Source organism: Pleurodeles waltl, chromosome 5, assembly GCF_031143425.1.
Source record: "Pleurodeles waltl isolate 20211129_DDA chromosome 5, aPleWal1.hap1.20221129, whole genome shotgun sequence".
NCBI lineage: Eukaryota > Metazoa > Chordata > Amphibia > Caudata > Salamandridae > Pleurodeles > Pleurodeles waltl.
The window spans coordinates 273787096-273810201 of NC_090444.1; positions in this window are offsets into that span (position 1 = coordinate 273787096).

Below are 23106 nucleotides of genomic sequence, written 5' to 3' on the forward strand. Positions count from 1 at the left end.
CTAATGATAGCATTTCAGGTGAGTCACAACATATTGTGCTCTGGATGCAAACAGTGAGCTGAGATCAAATTTCTCTGTTGTAAGGTCTTTCTCATTTCTGGTGCATGGGTATTAATATATGAAGAGATGAGGGCCCTAATGTCTCTCTCCAATAAGGCTTCGTCATCTCTTTGTTTACATTTTTGTAAGGCTGTTTAATGCTTCATGTCTTTCTTCAGGATTGCTATTTGGCAGCCCATACAGTCTGTGATGACAACAGTGAATCTTTGTTCCTTTCTAAGTATTCATGAAATTTGTCCCTTAAAGCTGCCTTTTCTACACTCCAGTTTACATTTGGAGACATTCTTCCTCACTTCTTAGCGAAGGGTGAAACATGGTCCAAGTGTAGTTTAAGTTTCATCGGAGATTAGTGAGAAACCTGGAGTGCAGTGCCAGGAATTGTTTCTGTTTCACAGTTGTATCCTGGGAGAAATTGACTGTCACCATGAACATGAGTCCTTAGTAGTAAAGAGGCACATTCTATTTTCTCCATGCAGTGATGACTTGACACATTTTAGTGTGTTGTAAGAAGCATGCAATCACTAGTTACAGAGAGTGCTATATTCTATTAATCCTGGAGTGAATCAACGGCTGTTTGAAACCCTAGGAGGGGATAAAAAGTTTGACTGAGAAGTTCAAGGAGGATGGTAATTAAAAAGTAACCATGTCTTCAGATCCAAGTCCCTATGGGATCTCCAAGAAGTGATCATTGTTTCTGTCTTTCAGTTACATAGCTTTCTGCCACAGGTGCTTCTGTTCTTGTACCAAGTCTTACCAATTCTCCATGACATTCACAAGATCCTCCAAAGCAGCTCACTTCTTTTCTGCTGTCAAACCATGATTAAAACTTACATAGGTCAGTTGTCATCAATTATGTCTGACACTTTAGCCAGTGTTTTATTGCATAGAGTCTATTGTTGTCTTGATGGAGATGAGTCCCTTCATTAATGCCTCTAGAGTGATTGCCACCATCATTGTTAATACAAGTTTTTGTGTACCAGCTACCCCCTTGTGAAGGAGCAATTGTCTTTAGGACTTATGTCTTAACATATGTGTTTCGGTAGCAATGCACACAATGGGTGTGCTGGTTGTCCCAGTTCCCCAGTGGGGCCTCTACTCCGGGTATCTGTGTTGAAAAAATGCACTCATGATCACCACCCAGATGAAAAAGATGCTGGGTACGGTGTTATCATAGAATGAAGGAGAGGACTAAGGATAAAATCTTCCCACTGTAGTGGTCGATACACATGACCATAGAGTACACAGTCAATCATGATGTCAGGAGCTAGAGTAGACGTGGTATTGACCACACAGTAATTGGGTCAGTCCTTTGTTCCAAGGAGTGTAAATGAGAGTCCATCATCAATGATATGCTTTCATCTCTATTAGGAAGGACAGTTCTGCCTCCTCATCCACTGGGTCTTTTAGCCTGTGTTTGACTGTTCAAAATGTTAAGGGCACTACTGAGTAACATGAGACTGTTTTTGACTTCATGGGTTGGGATGAACAAGGAGAGCCGTGGTTGGGCCTTCTCCTGTCGCATCACTGATCCCAGAGAGTAGTTCTCTGCATCCCCAGGGCTTATTTTTGGCAGCTGCTCTCTGCCTGGCAATCATTGCTTCTGCAGGCAGGTCACTCCCTGCTCCGCCATCAGCGCCACCTCCCCTCGGTATTTTTTTTCACCCTCACACGCCACTGCGTCCCCTGCGGCCCTTCCCACCTCCCCCCTCCTCCTCACCGTCTTTTCTTTAACTTTTTACCGGCCGCTGCATCCCCTGCAGCCCCTCCCACCTCCCCCTCCTCCTCACCATCTTTTCTTTAACTTTTTACCTGCAGCTGCGTCCCCTGCGGCCCCTCCCGCCTCCCCCTCCTCCTCACCATCTTTTCCTTCTCCATTTTCCCACCGCTGCATTCCCCTGCGGCCCCCCAGCCTTCCCAATCAACAAGCCCTCCCTCCTCGCAGCTGCCACTCTCACCCTCCCCTCCTTTTATGGCAGCCACGTTGCGGACGGGCGTAGCGGGGCGCGCCGCTGGCGCGCCAAAGGCAAGCCCGTATGTGACCGTCCGCGCCAAGACCGCGCCCAGCGCCTATCCCCCTGGCCCTCTCAGACACACCTACTCCCCCCTCACCCTCCACTCTCTCAACCCAGGCCCCCGCCACATGTGCACCCCTTCTAGCCCCACACACACTCATGGCCCCTTCAACTGACACACCTGTCACTTCTCCTGCTCCTCATCCCTCACACCACACACCAACCATAGCGACACCACCTTCAACAAACACAACACCCCCAACGCAATACTCACCCGCTGTGCCCCCACTCCCACCAACCAACCCTACCGCACACCAGCCCACAACCAGAACACACCCCGCAACAACACCCTCATGCACCACACCAACACCACCCACCACAACCACCTCAACTGCCTGCTCCTCAACACCCGCTCCCTTCACGAACATGCCATAGAACTCTGGGACCTCATCACATCACACTCACCTGACATCGCCTGCCTCACGGAAACCTGGACGAACCCCTCCTCAGAACCTGACATATCCATCGCCACCCCCAAGGGATACAAACTCCAATGCTAAGACCGCCTCAACAGGCCAGGTGGTGGCATCGCCATCCTACACAGGGACACCATCAAAGTCACCACCAGCTCCCAAGACACTATCAACAACACAGAACACATGCACTTCCTGATCCACATCAACAACAACTCCACCCTCAAAGGTACATTAATCTACAGACCACCAGGCCCATGCCCTGCCTTCTGCGACACCATCGCAGACACCATCAGCTCGCACGCCCTCACCTCCACAGACTACGTCCTCCTCAGTGATTTCAACTTTTACTTGGAAAACCTACAAGACCACAACTCTACCTCCCTCATAGACAACCTCACCAACCTCGGACTCAAACAACTGGTCACCGCACCCACCCTCTCAGCAGGACACACGCTCAATGCAATTTTCACCTCAAGTCAACACGTAGCCTACACCACCGAGCACCTCTGGGCTGACCACCACTGCATCCACTTCTCCTTCACCAAACCCCCCACACACCACCATCAACACACCACACCCTACCGCATGTGGGACAAGATTCCCACAGAATGACTAAACTCCCAACTGGCCCTCAACCCCCCCCCCACGCCAACGACCCCAACACAGGAGCACACAACCTCTCCAAATTGATCACCACCTGCGCAGACACACTAGCCCCCCTCAGAAAACACATCGCCACCCGCAACATCAAGAACGCCCCATGGTTCACCCCTAAACTCCAAGACTCCAAGCGCACATTCCGCCAAGCTGAGAAAATATGGCAATTAGAACCCTCTACAGCCAACTTCTCCACCCTCAAAATCACCATTCGCACCCATCACCAACTCATACGCACCGCCAAAAGAGATCACTACAAGACACGCCTTGACCACAACTCTCAAAACAGCAAAGAACTCTTCACCATCATTAATAAACTTGCCAAACCCAAAGCCAGCAACATAGTCCCCTCACACACACAGCCCCTAAGTGACGCCTTTTCCAACCACTTCCTCCACAACATCCTGGACATCCACAACAGCTTCATACCACACACACCCACCACACACACCCCTCACCCACCCAACCCAACCCCCACTCTTGACCCCCCACCACACTCTCCACCTGGACCCCCACCACACCCGAAGAAACCGAAAAAAACATGAACTCCATCCACTCCAGATCCCCCTCCGACCCCTGCCCACCTCACATCTACAACAAAGCCAGCCCAACCATCGCACCCATACTCCGCAACATAATCAACTCCTCTTTCGACTCCGCCACCTACCCAGACCCCTGGAAGCACGCGGAAATCACCGCTCTCCTAAAAAAAAACAAGCCGATCTGGAGATCCTCTCCAACTACCGCCCCATCTCCCTCCTCCCTTTCCCCACCAAGGTTGCTGAGAAACTAGTCAACGTCCCGCCTATCCCACTTACTTGAAGCAAACAACACTCTTCACCCCTCACAATCCGGGTTCCGCAAGAACCACAGCATGGAAACCGCCCTCATTGCTTGCACTGACGACATCAGGACCAAAGTCGACAAAGGCGAGACAGTCGCACTCATCCTCCTAGACCTCTCCGTAGCCTTTGACACCGTCTGCCACCACACACTCCGCACACACCTACACAACATAGGAATTTGCCACAAGGCCTTAGACTGGCCCACCTCCTTCCTCACCGACCGGACCCAGAGAATCCTCCTTCCACTGCAACACTATCAAGATCACCTACGGAGTCCCCCAAGGGTCCTCTCTAAGCCCCACACTCTTCAACATCTACATGATCCCCCTAGCCAACATCCTCCGAGCACACGGAATCACTATCCTCTCCTACGCAGATGACACCCAACTCATCCTCTCCCTCACCCGCAACCCCACCACTGCCAAAAACCAACCTACACGCTGCTCTCCTCAACACCGCCAACTGGATGACCACTAACCACCTCAAACTCAACTCCAACAAAACTGAGATCATCATCTTCGGCCCCAACAAAACCACATGGGACGACTCCTGGTGGCCCACCGCCCTACGCCCCGCACCCACACCCGCAAACCACGCACGCAACCTCAGCATCATCCTGGACCCCTCCCTCTCCATGACACAGCAAATCAATGCTCTAACCTCCTCCTGCTTCTACACACTCTGCACTCTAAAAAAATCCTTCAAATGGATTCCCCCAGAGACCAGGAAGACAGTCACCCATGCACTCATCAGCAGCAGACTTGACTACGGTAACGCCCTCTACGCTGGCACCACACTCAAACTCAAACGCAAACTCCAGAGAATCCAGAACACAGCTGCATGCCTCGTCCTTGGCCTCCCCCGCCACGAACGAATCTCACCACACCTCAAATCCCTTCAGTGGCTCCCCATAGACAAGAGAATCACATTCAAGATCCTCATCCACGCACACAAATCCCTCCACAACACCGGCCCAACCTACCTCAACGAAAGAGTGAACTTCCACACTCCCACACGCAACCTCCGATCAGCCGACCTCGCCCTAGCCACAGTCCCCCGCATCCAACGCACCACTACAGGAGGCAGGTCCTTCTCCTACTTTGCCCCAAAACCTGGAACTCCCTCCCCACCAACCTTCACAAAACAAAAGACCTCCTGCTCTTCAGAAAGAACCTCAAGACATGGTTGTTCGAACAGTGACCCTCCCTGCCCCCCCGATTCCCCCTTGTCCCCTGCGCCTTGAGAACCTCACGGGTGAGTAGCGCGCTCTATACATTTTTTTGACTGATTGATTGATTGATTGATTGATTACTTTGATGTGAAACAGCATGCATAATATTCACCTGTCCATCTCCAGGGTTTTCTTTTACCTTCTCTCCGCCGCAGCCGCATTCTCCCTGCCCACATCACTCTTCTCTTGTACCATGTCACTGTTGCACAACACCGCTGCATAAACTAATGGCTGCAGTGCAATCCTAGTCTTGTCGCTTTCTCTCCAGCACTCAGCCCAGGGAGCAGAGATCCAGTGGTGGATTGGTTTGGTTGCCGAGAACTCACTGTGATCCAGCAAATTTCATTCTAGCCAAGCTCCATCTCTGCCCCTTAGTATATTTGTGCAATGCAGATAATCAGTTGAGATATGTAGCCATCTTAGTAGCCATTGTCGTTGATCACCTTACACACATTGACTGTCAGCAACCAGCACAGATAAATTGCATGAATACTGTTTCAAGATGGAAGTAAACAAAGGGATAGAATGAAATAGATTTTCAGCTCACACATATATTAACAATAATGATTTGTTGTAGACTTTCATTTGCTATATGTATTTTTATTTTCATCAGCATGTTCTGTACCATACACATCATATTGAATTATTTTAAATCTTAGCCGGATTCTTTGAGAAAGATATCCGAAAACCATTAGTGAGCCGCATTTTTGAATAATTATAAATAGTTCAGGTATACTATAATTTCCTGCTTAGACCGTTATAATAAAAAAGTTGAACACTGCAGAGACTCCTGTAGTGCCAATTGTATAATTGTTAAATATTGATATGAAGTTTTGTGGCATGTGTTTAAAAGTACAAGTAGTAGCCTAATGGCCTACATGCAGTTTTTTGGTACTAAGTAAATTGTCTCTGCATATTTGCTTTCAAAATTATACTTATATTTCACTTCCTAAATCCGTTTTGAGCATTTGTCGAATCTTGATGTGGTCCGCTGAACTGTTGTTCCCAGCTATGGATCTGTGGCTTCGACACAAGTTATCACAGAACCATCATCTAGTCTTCATTGACCCAATCTAAGGAATGTGTAGATGCATTGACATTGTTGTCTGTATTTTAACACATCAACTTTATTGAAATCTGTTCCTGTTTTCCATTCCCACAAACATTACACTTCTCCTGTTTTTATTCCATAGAGTGACAAGTTAACCATGTATTTGTAAAACTAATATCTTGCCTCCATACATTTTGCATTGTAAATTGTTATTACATATAGGCTTCCTCAATTCCTTATGTATTAATAGATGTGAGGCGCCAAGGACCTTGGCTTCCCAGCTAATAATATACTGGTGGACAAAAACAATATGGCTCAATTATATGCCCATGATACACTCATCGAAAGTAGCATACAGGTGCATTGCACATACAAGAAGTCTACTTCTTTGAGCTTCTCCTCCAAAGAATTAAGCCTTCTCAACACTTCTTATTGTTGCATGAAGCACAGTTAATCATTTTAACTCCAACGGTATCTTTAACATAATCACACGTCATCAGCAAATTCATTGAATTCACACTGTCCTGATAATGATACTCTAAATGATGCCTTAATGTCTCTACAAATTTGTTATCTTTCAGAAGCAAATCATTGAAGAACCATTGTTGCGTAGGCTCTCATTATCCTAATGAGACTACTGGATTTTTGGGTGGCAGGATCGTTCACAGTGTGGGGGACTAAGTCTAACCCACGGCGAAGGACCCTTGTCACCCCGAATCCGGGTTGAGCTCTGGCTAACTAGCAGTGCCTCATCTCTCCCAAAGGGAAGGGACAATTGGGCAGCCGAGCGCTTGACATCTTAGTGCTTCCCAGGGAAGTCGTGGTCACTCAGATCCCAACCAGTTCTCTCATGCACAGTGTGGTCTCATATACAAAGACAAAGGCAGTTTGAGTTTTAAAGATTGGTTTAATAAAACAACTGCATTTTAGATAACAAGGCGTGAGCCGCAATAAACAGAACCATACAACACAGTAGGATTGAAATAGGAACGAGGAGAGTGAAACATAAGAATAACGCTATCATAGTGGTACCAGATTACGTTCTCTCTTCTAAGTTCTATTTTGAGCACAGCATGTTAAGCTCTAAGCCTGCCTTTCAGGTTCCCCCGGGAGGACATCAACCCTCATACCTGAGCAAAGGCCTGTGATCGGGATCAGCATCTGCAACAGGGCAGTCAGCGTCTAGTTGTGGTTCCCTGGTTGGAATCTCCCTCTCACGTGTACCAGCACTAGGAAGTGTTTTTATAACTAACACGCCGGTGTTCTAAGAAATGTCCCTACGTAAGAACGTGTACTTTCTATGAACCCTAAAGACTAAACTTCTACCACGTCTATCGGCAATGTACCAGACTGTATCCTTGACTGAAGCACAGAGCGAGCAAGAATGGATTGTTTGAGAACTCCGGTGCTGAAGTAAGCTAAACAGTGTGATAGAAGAAAATAAAACTGGTTATTGAAAAATAACAGTGCGAGGCTAAATAAAATGCATCTAGGACAAAGTGCACAGAGGCCTAATACTTTAAGCAAACGCACAAAAGCTACATTAAAAATGGCTACACTACACCCTCCCCTTGTCGGTAGAAAGTGGTTTTAAGTTGAAGCTAAAAAATGCCCTAGGTAAAAAAATTTTTAACTAAAACCTTATATGATTTCAACAAGTCAAGAGGACACCAAAGCACAATAATCCTAAATTTAAAAATAAGCATGCGGCTAAGAGCCAAATTCATGTAACAGTGTCAATTTAGACCAAATCCAATTCAAACAGTGGTCATGGAAAGCAGGAGGTTCTCCACTTCGGCAGATGACAAGATGGGAAAATCCACGCCAAAGACTTTTAAGGAGCAGGTGTGTTCCAAAGCCCCAGAATCAACCAAGGCGGCATCCCAACTTCCTCCAGGAAGGGTATCTCGTAATCAGCCTCACGAAGCAAACGCAGCCGCAGCACGCATGTCTGGGAATGAGCCCTCATCGGGAACATCAACAGATCAGCATCAACCACTGGGGGGCGTCACTGTGAGAGACAGACGTCTAGTGCATGTTCAAAAGAGCACCAACGGCACCGAAACACGGGCTGCACACAATCCAAAACCGGTCTGAATGACAGAGACCAGTCACACTCCAAATGTCCCATGAGTGTTGCTCCAAAGTGCTGCATCATGCGTTCACGACACAGCTGCGCTGATGGGAGCACCCACATTCTCCCTTGTTGCAGCGGGAAAAGCCATTGCGGAAAAACAACAGCAAAATGCCGGCTAATAAAGCCAAAGTGATCGGAAATCCCCCCAAAATGCTTCCGAAAATTGAATGAATAGCCAAAGGTATTAAACCGAGAAGGTGTGAACGAAACCAACACCTACGGCTTTGAAAAAATGTGCCAATCCAGCTGTGCTGGACGCATTAAATATACGTTCCACGAGTTCACCAAAGTGTCTCGGAAAGTTGGTATTTAACAGGGACAGTATTTCTGCTGATGACCTTGCCACCTGAAGTGCGTAGGTCTCGCGTGCAGATGTAAGGGCCACATGCTTCTGAAACAATAAAGCCTTTAGTCTACTTAACTTGTCGAAATTCACCTTGGAAGTAGCAATGTGAGGCCGATATCTGCTACCTCCCTTAATTTAGTGGGGGGAAACAACACATTCCCGCAGCAAGTAACGACCTTGGTGACCGAAACAATGTAAACTATTCCGGCACGCATCCCACAACAGTCTTCACTATTGAGGAGGACGTAGCTGCCGTTTGAAAGCACCTGGAATGTGCGTTTAATCAAGGGGACCGGAACTCCTTTCAGATAGCAAGCCAAGTTCGCAACCGAGGCATTACATGCCCCATGCAAGGACAACTGCTTACAAATCATCGAATGGCTGACTGAAGTCTCGCATTCACTACCGCTAAGAAAAATCTCTCTCATGCCATTGAGACATTTGTACAAGAAGGGAAGTTCCCACACCTCATGTATATAACTATCTCCCAGCTTTTCATATCTGCCTACCGGAACATGTTTTAAATAAGAAGTGAATTGTAGTGTAGAAATAGGCAGATTAATAACCCTGTGTATCAACCACTCAGCTGAGGGAATCTCAGCCACGGTAAAAGGCAATCTTTCCAATTTTTCAATATTAAGCATGACATAAGTCGCCTCCTTCTTAGCCATCAGTTGTTGTTGTCATCTCAAATTAAAGGAAAAAAATATCTCCCTGGCACTGTTGTACTGCCACGGAACGCGACCCGCCTTCAATGTCTGAAGTGTCCAACCCACCTGCATAATGGACCTTGTTTGACTTTGTCCAGGATATAAAGAAGACATATCAGATCGTATAATGTCTATAGCAGAAGAAACAATGTTGTTAATGGTATATATTCGGTCGGACAAGGTGTGAATTCCATTATCCTCTACAGCTAATGCCTTTTTCAAATTTTCCTGATCTATTTGCCTTAACCGGGCTGCAGCCTTTTGTGGGAAAGTTTCCATATTTCATTGTACACTTCGTACAAGAAACGCTTCCTACGTGGTGTCTTCGGGCCTGACAAAAAATCTTGCAAGTCAGTGTTATTAGACAGGAGAGTGAGATGTGTCTTGACTGCATCTAGCGAGGATGATTTTAACCATTGTTGACACAATTTTCCCACACTATATGTAGTAATAATTTCAGCATGTTCAGGTGATATGTAGCCAGGGTCTGCCCGACTCGTCCTGAAACCCCCCGAGGAGGTGACAAAATGTCGATGACACCCATTGGTGTCTATAGGCCACAATAACCACCCACTCGGACGTGACAATGAAGTGTTAAATGTACCATTCTGGACCCAGTCTGTAAGTTCACTAAAAGTGGCGTTAATAAATTTCTGCCAATCCTTAATTTTTGTAGGGACAGGTATACTAGGCATATTCAATTCTCTAATCATTGCTAAGCCCAGTCAGCTAGTCTGTTGTACTGTTTCATTTAAAAAAATCATTTGGACGGGAATGAGACATGCTCTAAACAATGTTTCTCTACCCTGTGTCTGCCAATGTTTTGTTCCCCAAACACTTTTCAAATCAATATTATTTGACCAATATTCATAACCTTCAATCGACAGTCGGGAAACAAAAGAATCTGAGTATATGAATTTCGTATTAGTCAACAACATTTGCTTATCTTTAGACGGAGTTAACTTAAAATAATATGACTTATCATTCATTTAATGATGCCCAGAAAAATACGTAAATTTGTCTGAATAAGTTTTAGAACTCCCTTGGCAACTGCCACTGCCGACTTCGCGGCTTCATCAGCCAAAGTATTCCCAGCAACGTGTATTCCAATGCGCTGGTGTCCAAGAGTATGTACAACATGGACTTTGGGTAGCGTCTCCTTCAGGTCTGCTACCTTCCCCCACAGTAGTCTGTGTTTTATGGTGTTGCCCTTTGAATCTCTGAACCCATTCAAGCGCCAGTAATGTAGGTATTCATTAAAAGACTGGACACAATAATAGGAATCACAAACAATCAGTGTGAACTGTGTCGGATCCGTATGTTCTAATGCCATCAATAGAGCTTTCAGCTCAGCCAATTGTGCCGTACAGTCCCCTAAGGTTTGTGTATAAGTTTGTTGGGGGCAGAATTTCTCCCCCTCCATATGGCTGCTCACTACTGCACATGCAGCAGAATATTGGTGTTTTGTCCCCACCGCTGGTTGCGCAGAGCCATCGATGTACATGACTACTTGATAGTGATCAATAGGTAACGTGTCAGCGGGAACTGGATATTCAATTTCATATTGCAGAAATTCCTGAGTCTGTAACTTTGGGTCAAAAATGTAATCTACATCAGTGGCTGTTAAAGACGTAGCCCATTGTATCCATCGCGGGTGAAGTGCTTTCGCGTTAGGAACACTCGCTTTTGTAACAGCCTCTAGGGCTGGAATAGGGGAAACGACTATAATGCGTTTACCCTGGGCAAGAGGTCGTTCTTTAATAACAGCCATCTGTACAGCAGTGAGAATTTTCTCTGTTGGTGCGAATCGTTGTTCAGCAGCCGAATACAAGTGGGACTTGTATCCATTCGGGACTGTCTCACCTTCATTAAATGTGACATACGTAAACCCAATGGCCCCAGCTATCATTAAAGGAACTTATGGACAACAGAAAACCTATTCGTGGCCGCACTTTCCTATAGTATTGAGTATTGTATAGGTGCTCAATACATTCAAAACATGTCTGTTGTCGAGCATGTGTATCGGAACAAGAAAACATGTACCAGCAGACTAAATTTATATCCAAAATGGGAATGGAGCACACATGAAAAAGTATCAATATATTATCAATTCTGATGTATTCATAAATCCCTAAATTGTGCTAGAGAACTATAGTGATATAAATATGCTCAAATGTGGTATCAGTGTGGTATGTGATAATTTCAGAAAAACATACTACTGGTCATTAAATTTAATACACACAAAAGAGTTTACAAAAGTTACAATGTAGCTAAAGTAATATAACAAATGACCTATTGTTACACGAAGATGTTAACAGAAATTTAACAATTTCTATAATTGAGTAAAAAACAAAACGGTTCATCCCTTAAATCTCCTTTTAAGAATACATATCAGGAACACACAGCATTACATCTAGAACTCTGGTATTGTTGTGTTCATCTCAGAAAAAACATTGGAAAGTGAATTGCACACATTGCAGATTTTTATATGAGTATTAAACACCGTAAAGGATTGTGCACCATGAAATGACACAATGTAGATTCAAGGAATAAATCATGCGACGTGTCAACTTGAAATGCTACCAAGAAAATATCTTAGAATGGTAGCGCACAGTAATTTACATTATTTATACACGAGGAAGGAATTTCACGTCTTGCCGATTCAAATGCCACCATACAAATGCCAAGAAATGGTAGCGCACAATGAACAACATGAAAAGCACTCAGGAACAAAAATTGCGCGACTTGTCGATTCAAATGCCACCCTGCAAATGCCAAGAAATGGTAGCGCAGAATGAATACCATGAAAAAACACTCAAGGAAAGAATTGCGTATGTTGCCGATTTGAACGCCACCATGTAAATGCCAGAAAACTGTAGCGCACAATGAACAGCATGAATTACACACGAGAAGTGAGCCACCATGTAAATGTCAAGAAAAGGTAGCGCGCAATGAACAACAAAATTAAATGCTCATGAAACGAGTTGCACGTCTTGCCAACTCGTAAAACATCATGTAAATGTCAAGAAATATCAGCGCGCAATGAACAACAATGTAATAACGAAGTCAAATCTTTATGGAATAAATTGCGCGTCCTCCCTATTTGCAAACCACCATACAAATTCCAAAAAATGGCAGTGCACAAGTAATCAGTTATTCATTTAAGAATTAAAATCAAGAATATGAAAATTCTCAATTACGGTGTTGGAAAATGTCCAAACACCGTTTTACCGCCTGGAAACAGTGATCACCAATGATAGATGAGTGCAGAAGACTGGAAAATCCAAATAGGCCGCTGGGACAGGAGCTCAGGAAGAAGCTGCTGCTCTGCACCGGGACCTCTGAATAGTGAGCACTGGAAGGTGGGCTGACTCTCTTTTATAGAGTCTTGGCCCAGCCTACAACCACGCCCAGGCATGTTGCAGGGAAAGTCTCTAGAAGTCCCTGGAAAGGGACCACACCCTAACACACTCTGAATGTCTGCAGCAAAACATTGCAAATGTACAGTATTTATAAGCACCTTAAAAAGGAATATTTTGGATGGAATTCTGCAATGCAAAAGGTTAAACAATAACATATTATCACAATGCATAAATTACATTATCTTGCGAGTGTTGTTTTTTTGCATTCTAGATGCCAGTAGAGCGCGCACTGTCCTGGTGTTGACAATAGGACTCTGCGAGTTACCCTGGAACAAGTGGTGAGAACAAAGGTTTAATAACTTCCTCCCCAACTGGGCAGGTGCGAACAAAGTCAGGTGGCCAATCCTGTTCAGCCAGCAAAATGTCATATATCTTGACTACACGATCCCAAAAGATTGAGTTTGTAGTGCGTTCAATGTCTCCTTCCAATTGTGAAGTCAATGTATATACCCTATCGGGTTCAGAGACACGCATATCTGCTGTTTCAACTTGTATGAAGTCATCAGTTGCTTTCACCTCCAGATGCTCGAGAAGATTCTGGCGAACTATTGTGACCTCTGCCGCGCTGTCTAGTAGTGCTTGGGCCCATGTCTTGTTCTTCAAAAGAACTCTCTTCCTGTGTGGCATGTCTAACTGAGACTGCCGCCACTTTTTTCTTTTTCAACTGTTGTTTTTGTTGTATTGGTTTCTCTTCCTTCTTGACAGAAACCTCTGAAGAGCGTTGTGATTCCTGTCTTGGATTCACGTACTCTGTTCTCCGCTCTGACCACCCACCTCTCTCATTTCTCTTTTCCGATGAGTCCTGAAAGGAACGAGATTGGCGTGTATCAGTGTATTGATATCTATCAGGCGTTTTGAAGTTATCCTTATATCTGAGATTATACCTAGTCTGCGGTGTCTCCGCTCGCGGAGATTCTCCCCTTTCTTTTTTAGGTGTCTGTTGTTTTTTTTCCCAGCGCTTTTTATTACCCTCAGGTTGCTGTTTAGTATTATCTTTACTAATTTTCTCTTGAAACTGTGGTTTCTGTGGTCTAGCCCCTAGGCTATCTCGACCGATACTTGAATATGTTTCCGCTATTATTTTAGGCAGTTCCCGCTCCTGATCTAGTTGCGGGACGTCACGAAGACGCATACCCACCGCTAGTGCAACTGCCTCCCCTTTAAGATTACTTAGTATTATTGAAGAAACCGTGTCAAAATTGCCCATCAGTTGCATTCCCAAATCTAAGGCTGGGGCAGTCCCGTATTCATCCTGAATCTGTTTAAGCACTTCCGGTAGGTTTGCCAATGTCGGTGTACCGTGTGCTGTTGTGTAGAGCGCGGCAAACACCATGCCCCATGTATTACAATGTTCCACTGTGGGAACCATGCCGAATGATAAACACATAGTTAATATTCTATGTTTGTTCTGAGGTCCTGTATGGGGAAATACCGCCTCCGGCGTATTAATTTTCTGTGCCAGCCAAAAGGGAGTCTCCTCCCGTTTTGCTGGAACTTCACCCATGATGGAGTGTACAGTCGCCGGGTTTATACCTGGAGCTACTGCATGTGGTTGTGCTGGAGCAGCACGCGCTGGGTTTGTATTTAGTGTCTGCATCACAAATTGTACTAAGCGTCTATATGTAGCCGTTAAGTCTGTATATAAACGATGAATTTCAGCCACCGGCATATTTGCAACCGCAGAATGTGGTGTATATGTGGCCAATAAAGGCCAGGTCGGACCATCATTACTCAGTGGACCTAACTTTACTGGCAATATTATATGGGATAGGGCGCCATCAAGCCAATTATTATGTTCTTGATAAGATAGAGGTATCTCTAGGTATGCGTACGCCCTTTACTGGCCAGGTGTGTTCGCAACCGTATATGTGTGGAATGTATTTGTATTCCCATCAACTGCTGGAAATGTGACCCAAGAGTAAAAAAGTTCTGTTCTATAGGCTGCATGGGCGGCCACCACAAATGTGACTGGACTCCCCTGGATCGTAAGACCATGTGCAAGCAAATGTGCCGTGAGCGGCTGTCTCATAATAAGAGCTAGTTGTATTACTTGGGGATTCGCCATTAGAAAAACAGCGATGGTTCAGAGAAGGCACACCAAAAACGGGGTCTTTCCTTTTAAGGTTCAAGTTTGAACAACCATCGCTAAATCTAGGGTTACCTATATCGCGGTGGTGGAAGTCCTCAGTGCCACGGACGTCTCTGTTAAAGGAACTGAGGGATCATTATAATATATGAGACCGAGAGAGACTGGTGGACCCGAAAATTAGAGCCAGACCAATCGTTGGCGGCGCCATGTCGCGTAGGCTCTCATTATCCTAATGAGACCACTGGATTTTTGGGTGGCAGGATCGTTCACAGTGTGGGGGACTAAGTCTAACCCACGGCGAAGGACCCTTGTCACCCTGAATCCGGGTTGAGCTCCGGCTAACTAGCAGTGCCTCATCTCTCCCAAAGGGAAGAGACAATTGGGCAGCCAAGCGCATGACATCTTAGTGCTTCCCAGGGAAGTCGTGGTCACTCAGATCCCAACCAGTTCTCTCATACACAGTGTGGTCTCGTATACAAATGACAAAGGCAGTTTGAGTTTTAAAGATTGGTTTAATAAAATGACTGCATTTTAGATAATAAGGCGTGAGCCGCAATAACCAGAACCATACAACACAGTAGGATTGAAATAGTAACGAGGAGAGTGAAACATAAGAATAACGCTATCATAGTGCTACCAGATTACGTTCTCTCTTCTAAGTTCTATTTTGAGCACAGCATGTTAAGCTCTAAGCCTGCCTTTCAGGTTCCCCCGGGAGGACATCAACCCTCATACCTGAGCAAAGGCCTGTGATCGGGATCAGCATCTGCAACAGGGCAGTCAGCGTCTAGTTGTGGTTCCCTGGTCGGAATCTCCCTCTCACGTGTACCAGGAATAGGGAGTGTTTTTATAACTAAAATGTCACCTAATAACTCGGTGTTCCAAGAAACGTCCCTACGTAAGAACGTGTACTTTCTACGAACCCTAAAGACTAAACTTCTACCACGTCTATCGGCAATGTACCAGACTGTATCCTTGACTGAAGAACAGAGCGAGCAAGAATGTATTGTTTGAGAACTCCGGTGCTGAAGTAAGCTAAACAGTGTGATAGAAGAAAATAAAACAAGACCGTGAAACTGGTTATTGAAAAATAACAGTGCGAGGGTAAATAAAATGCATCTAGGACAAAGTGCACAGAGGCCTAATACTTTAAGCAAACGCGCAAAAGCTACATGAAAAATGGCTATACTACATATTACACACTACCATTTCAAATTCTTTCTCACGTAACGCTGAAATGAATTATCTCAGAATAGCCAGAAATTGCAATCAATGGGTACCCAAATGTAAGCTATTTTTAATCAATTTCCGAAATACAGACATTATTAAGAGTGACTATGGGCCTGATTACGACACTGGCAGTCTCACCATCATATTGCTATGGCGGCAGTCCCAAGAACACCGCTGAGTCGGCGGTCCCCCGCCCGCCCTATTATGATGTATGCAGCCTTAACTGCTGACTGGGATGGAGCCAGAGCCACGGCGGGCTGCTATGTTGGCGGTGAATTCGCCATCACCGCCAGGGCCGCAGCTTACTACCAAGCCAATTATGAAATCACAGTTTTTCTGGCAGTCCCTTAGCGGCGGTTACCTGACAGCAGTAGGCTGTCACAGTAGGCTCTTAGCAAAGGACCGAAACAGTGCCCATTAAATGGATTAAAAAACAACACAGCTTATATCCATTGGCCATGTGGACATACCTGCAGATCACATTATAAAACACAACCCGTCACAGACCATGGTCTTTTGCCTCTCCAATGCAGCACAGCAAGACAGAGACCAGAATTTACTATTTTGTGAGCTAAGAAAGTCTTTTTTTCCCTATTTCTTTTAACACTTTGCACACACTTTTTTATTTTTTTCTGATATCATCTGATTTTTCTTTTACATTGTCACACACTATGAGTTAGAGTTATGTCATATAAAAAAAAATCCATGTTTTTCAGAGGATGAGTTGACAGTCATGGTGGATGATAAGCGTAGAGTCACAACTGTTTGGAGCCCAAGTCCAACATACTCCTGTCAGTAGCAAAAAAGAAATGTGGCAAAGGATAGTCAACAGAGTGAATGCTGTAGTCACCACCTTGTACACAAAGGAGGAACTTAGGAAGAGGGGGAAGTTTCTGAAGGAGGGGGTGTTACCTGGCCTCCAAGCAACACCTGGAGTTCCAAAAGACTGGTGGAAGTCCTCCCAGCACCCCATTACAACTCTTCCCCTGTGAGGAGAAAGACTTGGCCATCCTGCATCTGAGGGCTTGACAGGAAGAGCTGAGGGAGTGGAGTCTGGTAAATTGCACCTCACTAACTGTCGCAACAATTTAATGTCCTGTATGCCCTCATCTCAGCTTTTGTTACTGTGATGTCTACTTTCCTTAAATGCAATACTCAAAGTTTCAGAGATATTTGATTGCCAGTGTCAATGTGTATTGTTGCATATAAGATCACCTGTGTCAATCTCCATTACATGCCACATGTTAGAATGGGGCCTGTAAGTGGATTACCAGTAAATTATTATAAAAGGACCCACAGTATGTGTCAATATGTAAATGTATGGTTCAGTCCAACTGCATTTTGGCAACAGGTTTGTAAGACTAACCATTTGTCAAGTGTAGGGAAGTAGAGATTGACATGACTACAACCACCATGACGCCCTATTTCTGTAACAGAATACAAGAGGCAATTCTCATTTTGCCCACTTTACTTGCTGATGTCTTGCATCTGATGTTCACTTCTCATGGACTGAGCAATCTATATATAATGCACTACTCAGAGACATTTCTGCCTACCTAGCTTGATGTTGTCCTGTCTCCTCAACTGAAACTATTGATGGCATGAGTGACACCATATCAAGTGTGTACATCAATTATTTTGAAGACATTTAGGTGGTCATTATGACATTGGTGGTAATTGCCACTTACTGCCGCGGTGACGGCTGCCAGCATACCATTGCCGAGGCGAACATTCATTCGCCATATTATGACACACACACACTAAAATACAGAATACTACCACAAACACATATCCGCCAGACAAAGGTCAGTGTTAAAGTGTCAGTACAAACACCCATACCGTTATGCCAACAAAACAACACCCATCACTTTATGACCCATGAATCACCATGGCAGACATTCAATAGCAGTAAACCATTGGCGGTACACACTGGTGCCGTCAGAATGGCCACCCAAATCCAAAACAACACAACATTGGCCAAAACAAAAATCACACACCTGACACTGATACACACATCACACCCTCCCACCCACAGCACTATAAAACACCCACCCACATTACACACAGTGATGACAGCAACTCTGGACTTCTGGATCTGGATGAACTACCAGGCCCATAAGGGACCACTGGTCAGTTGGCCAACCCAGCCAACTCCCAGTCCACCACAGTATCTAACACCACAGCACCCACCTAACGTCCCCACACCTCTGTCCCCAGGACATGTCAATCAGCAGTGTGCCCACCTGTACGGGGACCCCAGTCCACACCTCACAGCCAAGACAATCAGGGTCCTGGGGTCAGTGGCAGTGGGCACACCATTCAGGGGACACAGAAGTCAGGGACACTCAGCGGACAGCTGTGTGCCAGGGGGAGGATAGGACCCGAGAACCGACTCTCCAGGAGGCAATCACTAATGTCCTGGGGGCTTACCAACAATCCCAGGACAAGATGGGCCAGATTCTTAACAACATGCAGGAGAACAAGCTGCTGCAGGAGGTACACCATCAGGAGATTAGGGAAGATTTGCAGGCCCTCAACACCACCATGGTCTCCATAGCAGGAGTGCTGGCTGATATGGCCACCATCATGAGGGAATATACAGGACACCAGCAGGTCCCTTCCACTAGCCAGTCAACTGAACAGCCCATCACATCTGCTGCAGCTAGTGGACAGGAGGCCCTACCACAGGACCCACAGGCCACCATCACCCCTCCCCCTGCAGAAGGTGAACCACCCCACAAACCTTCCCTGTGACCGAGACAGATGCCAGAGACACTGGCCAACAGCAAGACCACCGCCAGGAATCAAGACCCTCCTGAATGTCCACTTTGTGTTCCACTCTGTCACCTTGTCCACTTTGAACTGCCATTGCTTCCCTTCCTATGTCCCCTTGGACACTGGACCTGTGCTAAAAAAACAGACTGGTCCAATACCCTGACCTTACCTCTACCATCACCCCATTCCATTGCACTATTCCTTCTATTAATTCCATTACAATAAACACCGTTGGACACAACTTGAGTGATAGTGCTTTATGTGATGAAAATGTGCACATATGTTAACAGTTACATCTTGTGCAATTGACATGAACTTCTGTATAGTATATAAAATGATGATCTGTAGCTGTCTATAGTCATTACATCAGTGCACAGTAGTAATAAAACCAACATCTGCAAATAGAGAAGGCAGAGGTGACAGTCAGTTGAGATGCAAAGGACGTGACTGCCATCCTGCTACAGCCACATTGAAAACATAAATAATTAGAGGAATGGTCATTTCTACTGTTTTACCTGTGTGTCATTGGAAGTACTGCCATATTACTGATGTTCTGTTGTCCACATCCTCATCCTCTGCCTCCTCATCCTCACTGTCCTCAGGGTCCACTGCTGCCACAGGGGCATTTCCAATCTCCTCCTCCTGCAGATGAGGCACATGCCGCCTGAGGGCCAGGTTGTGCAACATGCAATATACTACAACTATCTGGCAGACCTTGTCAGGGGGAGTACCACAGGGATCCACCTTCAGATGGAGGCATCTGAACCAGACCTTCAGGTGGCTGAAGGTACGTTCTATGATTCGCCTGGTTCGCCCATGTGCATCATTATACGGATTCTCCGCCCCTGTCCTAGCATTCCTCACAGGGGTCAGGAGCCACGACAGGTTTGGGTAACCAGAGTCACCTGCAATAATTGAGGGACAAACATTAGCCTTACACAATGGTATGGGGGATGACTCCAGAAGGCATACACTGACATATCTTGGGGGGGGACTCAGGCTCCCCTATCAGCCACACCTTGTGCCTCTGTAATTGTGGCATCACATTTGGGAGGCTGCTAGTCCTCAGGACGAAGGTGTCATGCACTGAACCACGATACTTGGCAGTGATGTGGGAGATGTACTCGTCCACCAGGCACACCATTTGCACATTGAGTGAGTGAAAACTCTTCAGATTCCTGAAAACTTGTTCATTGTGGCGGGGAGGAACAAATGCAATATGTGTTCCATCAATCGTCCCAACAATATTAGGAATATGTCCCATTGCATAGAATCCAGCCTTCACAGGGGCCAAATCTTCCACTTGGGAGAAAGCGATGTAGCTGCACATGTGTTTGACCAAGGCAGACAAAACCCATGCAAGCACTATTGAGAACATGGGTTGTGGCATTCCTGCTGCAAAGCCCACTGTCGCTTAAAAAGAACCAGTTGCCAGGAAATGGAGCACTGAGTTAACTTGCACAGGAGGGGGGATCCCAGTGGGATAACGGATAGCTGATATCAGATCAGGCTCCAATTAAGTACACAGCTCTGTGATTGTGGCCCTGTCCAGTCTATAGGTCAGTATTATATGCCTCTCCTCCAGTGTACCCAAGTCCAGAAGGGGACTGTACACAGGGGCTTACCTCCTCCTCCTATTCCTCCGCAGTGGTAAGTATCTAAGAGACACATGAGTGAAAAGGGTGTCACAAACTGAATAATGGAACCACCACCCCAGTGCAACTGGGCATGTATGTAATTGGACAATGTGAATGACAATGTATGTACAATTCACAGTGATGATGCAGTTTCCAATTTAAGAATTGTGTCCATCACCATAAAATGGCGACCACCTGTCCTGTAAGTAAGGACAGGTGGAAGTGAGGTAACTCTGCCGGCGTTGGTTGTCATGGCGGAAGGCGGTCTTGCACCGCCATGCTATTCCTCATTGGCTAACATGGGGCTCTATGGAGGACAACATCCATTGAAGATCACCGGCGGTGGTGACAGTGTACACCGCTGTGGATGTGACTGCCATTTTCTATCTACAACCTCACTTGATTCCTGACTTTCCACAGGACAACACCTACACTGCGTGTGCTGCTATGACCAACTTCTGGATCCTGCCATCGCCTGTGTGACCGGGGAAAGGGCCCCTGCCTTCACTTCGGAGGAGTTAGAGCGCCTGGTGGATGGAGTCCTACCCCTGTATGGACTGCTGTTTGGCCCTCCAGATCAATAGGTGAGTACACCATGGGTACAATGCATGCAACAAGGTGTGGGGTATGTCTGGTGGTAGTGTACATGCAGGTCTCCAGGTGATGTGTGTGCCAATGGAGATGGAAATGTAATCTATGGGCAATATGTGTGACAGGAAGGACTGTATGGTTAATGTAGTCATCTGTCTGTATTACCTCTGCAGGTCAGCGCCCACGAGAAGAAGGGATTGTGGTGTGCCATCGCCAAGGAAGTGCGGACCCCGGAAGTCTATAGCAGGCGGAGCACCCACTGCAGGAAAAGGTGGGAGGACCTGAGACGCTGGGCTCAGAAGACCGCGGAGGCCCAGCTGGGGATGGCCTCCGAACGAGGGCAGGGTGCCCATCGGAACCTGACCCCCCTGATGGCCTGCATTCTGGTGGTGGCCTACCCTGAGCTGGATGGGTGCTTGAGGGCAGCACAGCAGCCACAAGGGGGTGAGTACAGTGAGCGTGACAACCATTTTTGTTGGCTGGCATGGGATCCTGGTGGTGGGTATCAGTTAGTGGGTACCCCTTAATGCCAGCTCAGACATTGCTGTGTGGTACAGCAGAAGGTAAATGGGTATATAGCAAAATCTTGTATTCCATCTAGGTGGCATTCCAGGTCAGACAGGGCTTAGTGGGTCCCAGGAGGGGTGCTATTGGCGGTGGTTGGCTCTCATCTTGTTGTGGTACCTAGCCAATGGAATGCCAGTGCGATGCATAGTGCCCAATCCTGATCTCTGTGTGATGGTAATGTGTATGCCATCTGTGGTGATGTTGCTGTTTTTGACCCAGTGTTCCCTTTCTCCCCCCCCCATTTTCTTCTGTCATTCTGTCCATGTGTGCATTAGCATCATCTGGTGGAGGAGCAGGGGCAACGGCGTCTGAGGGAGCTGCATCCCACAGTACCCAGGAGGCAGAGTCAACTGATGCTGAGGGGACCAGTAGGACGGAGGGCGAGGGGAGCAACACGGCAGAGACAGGAGGTGACAACACTGACTCTGATTCCTCCTCTGATGGAAGCTCCCTGATGGTGGTGGACACCTCTGGAACCACCTCAGCTACAAGTACAGCCACCGCCCACATACCAGCACCACACCCCTGCAACCCACACTGAGTTGCCCGTGCCCGCTCACCGTGGAAGGTGGACATCTCCTTCGCCCCAGGCACTTCAGGCCCTGCCCCGGTGAGCCCTGCTGTCCTCAGTGCGGAGGCTATTGACCTCCTGAGATCCATCTCTCTATTGTGAGGGGGCTGGCATCACAGATGCAGCAATGCAATGCATACCTGGAGGGCATCCACGGTGGCTTGGCGGCCCCACAGATATCATTTCAGGCTCTAGCCTCCTCTCTGATGGCAGCCATTGTCTCTGCTCCTACCGTCCCCCCTCCACTACCACTTCCCAGTCCCAGTCTCCTCAACCCCAACCTATCACATGCACACATACAGACAAGCATGCACACAAAACATAAGAAAAGAGTAGCACAGTCAAACATAGACAGCACACTTCAGGTCACAAGCACTCACACAAACAACCACATCCACTACCTCCACTGTCTCCCCCTCATCTTCCTCCTGCGCCTCCTCCCTCACAGTCACATCCACATCCACACTCACACCTGCATGCACTGCATCAACAGACACCGCCACCATCACCACATCATGCAGCACACACCTCACTTGCAGACACCTCTACAACATCCATCCACACGTCCCCTTTGTCCTCTCCCACCCTCTCTACCTCCCTCCTAAGAGACACATACCCACACACTCAGACTCCCAACAGCCATATACCTCACACACACACACTGGCCATGCACCTAAGTCCAGCAGACGTACACATCCA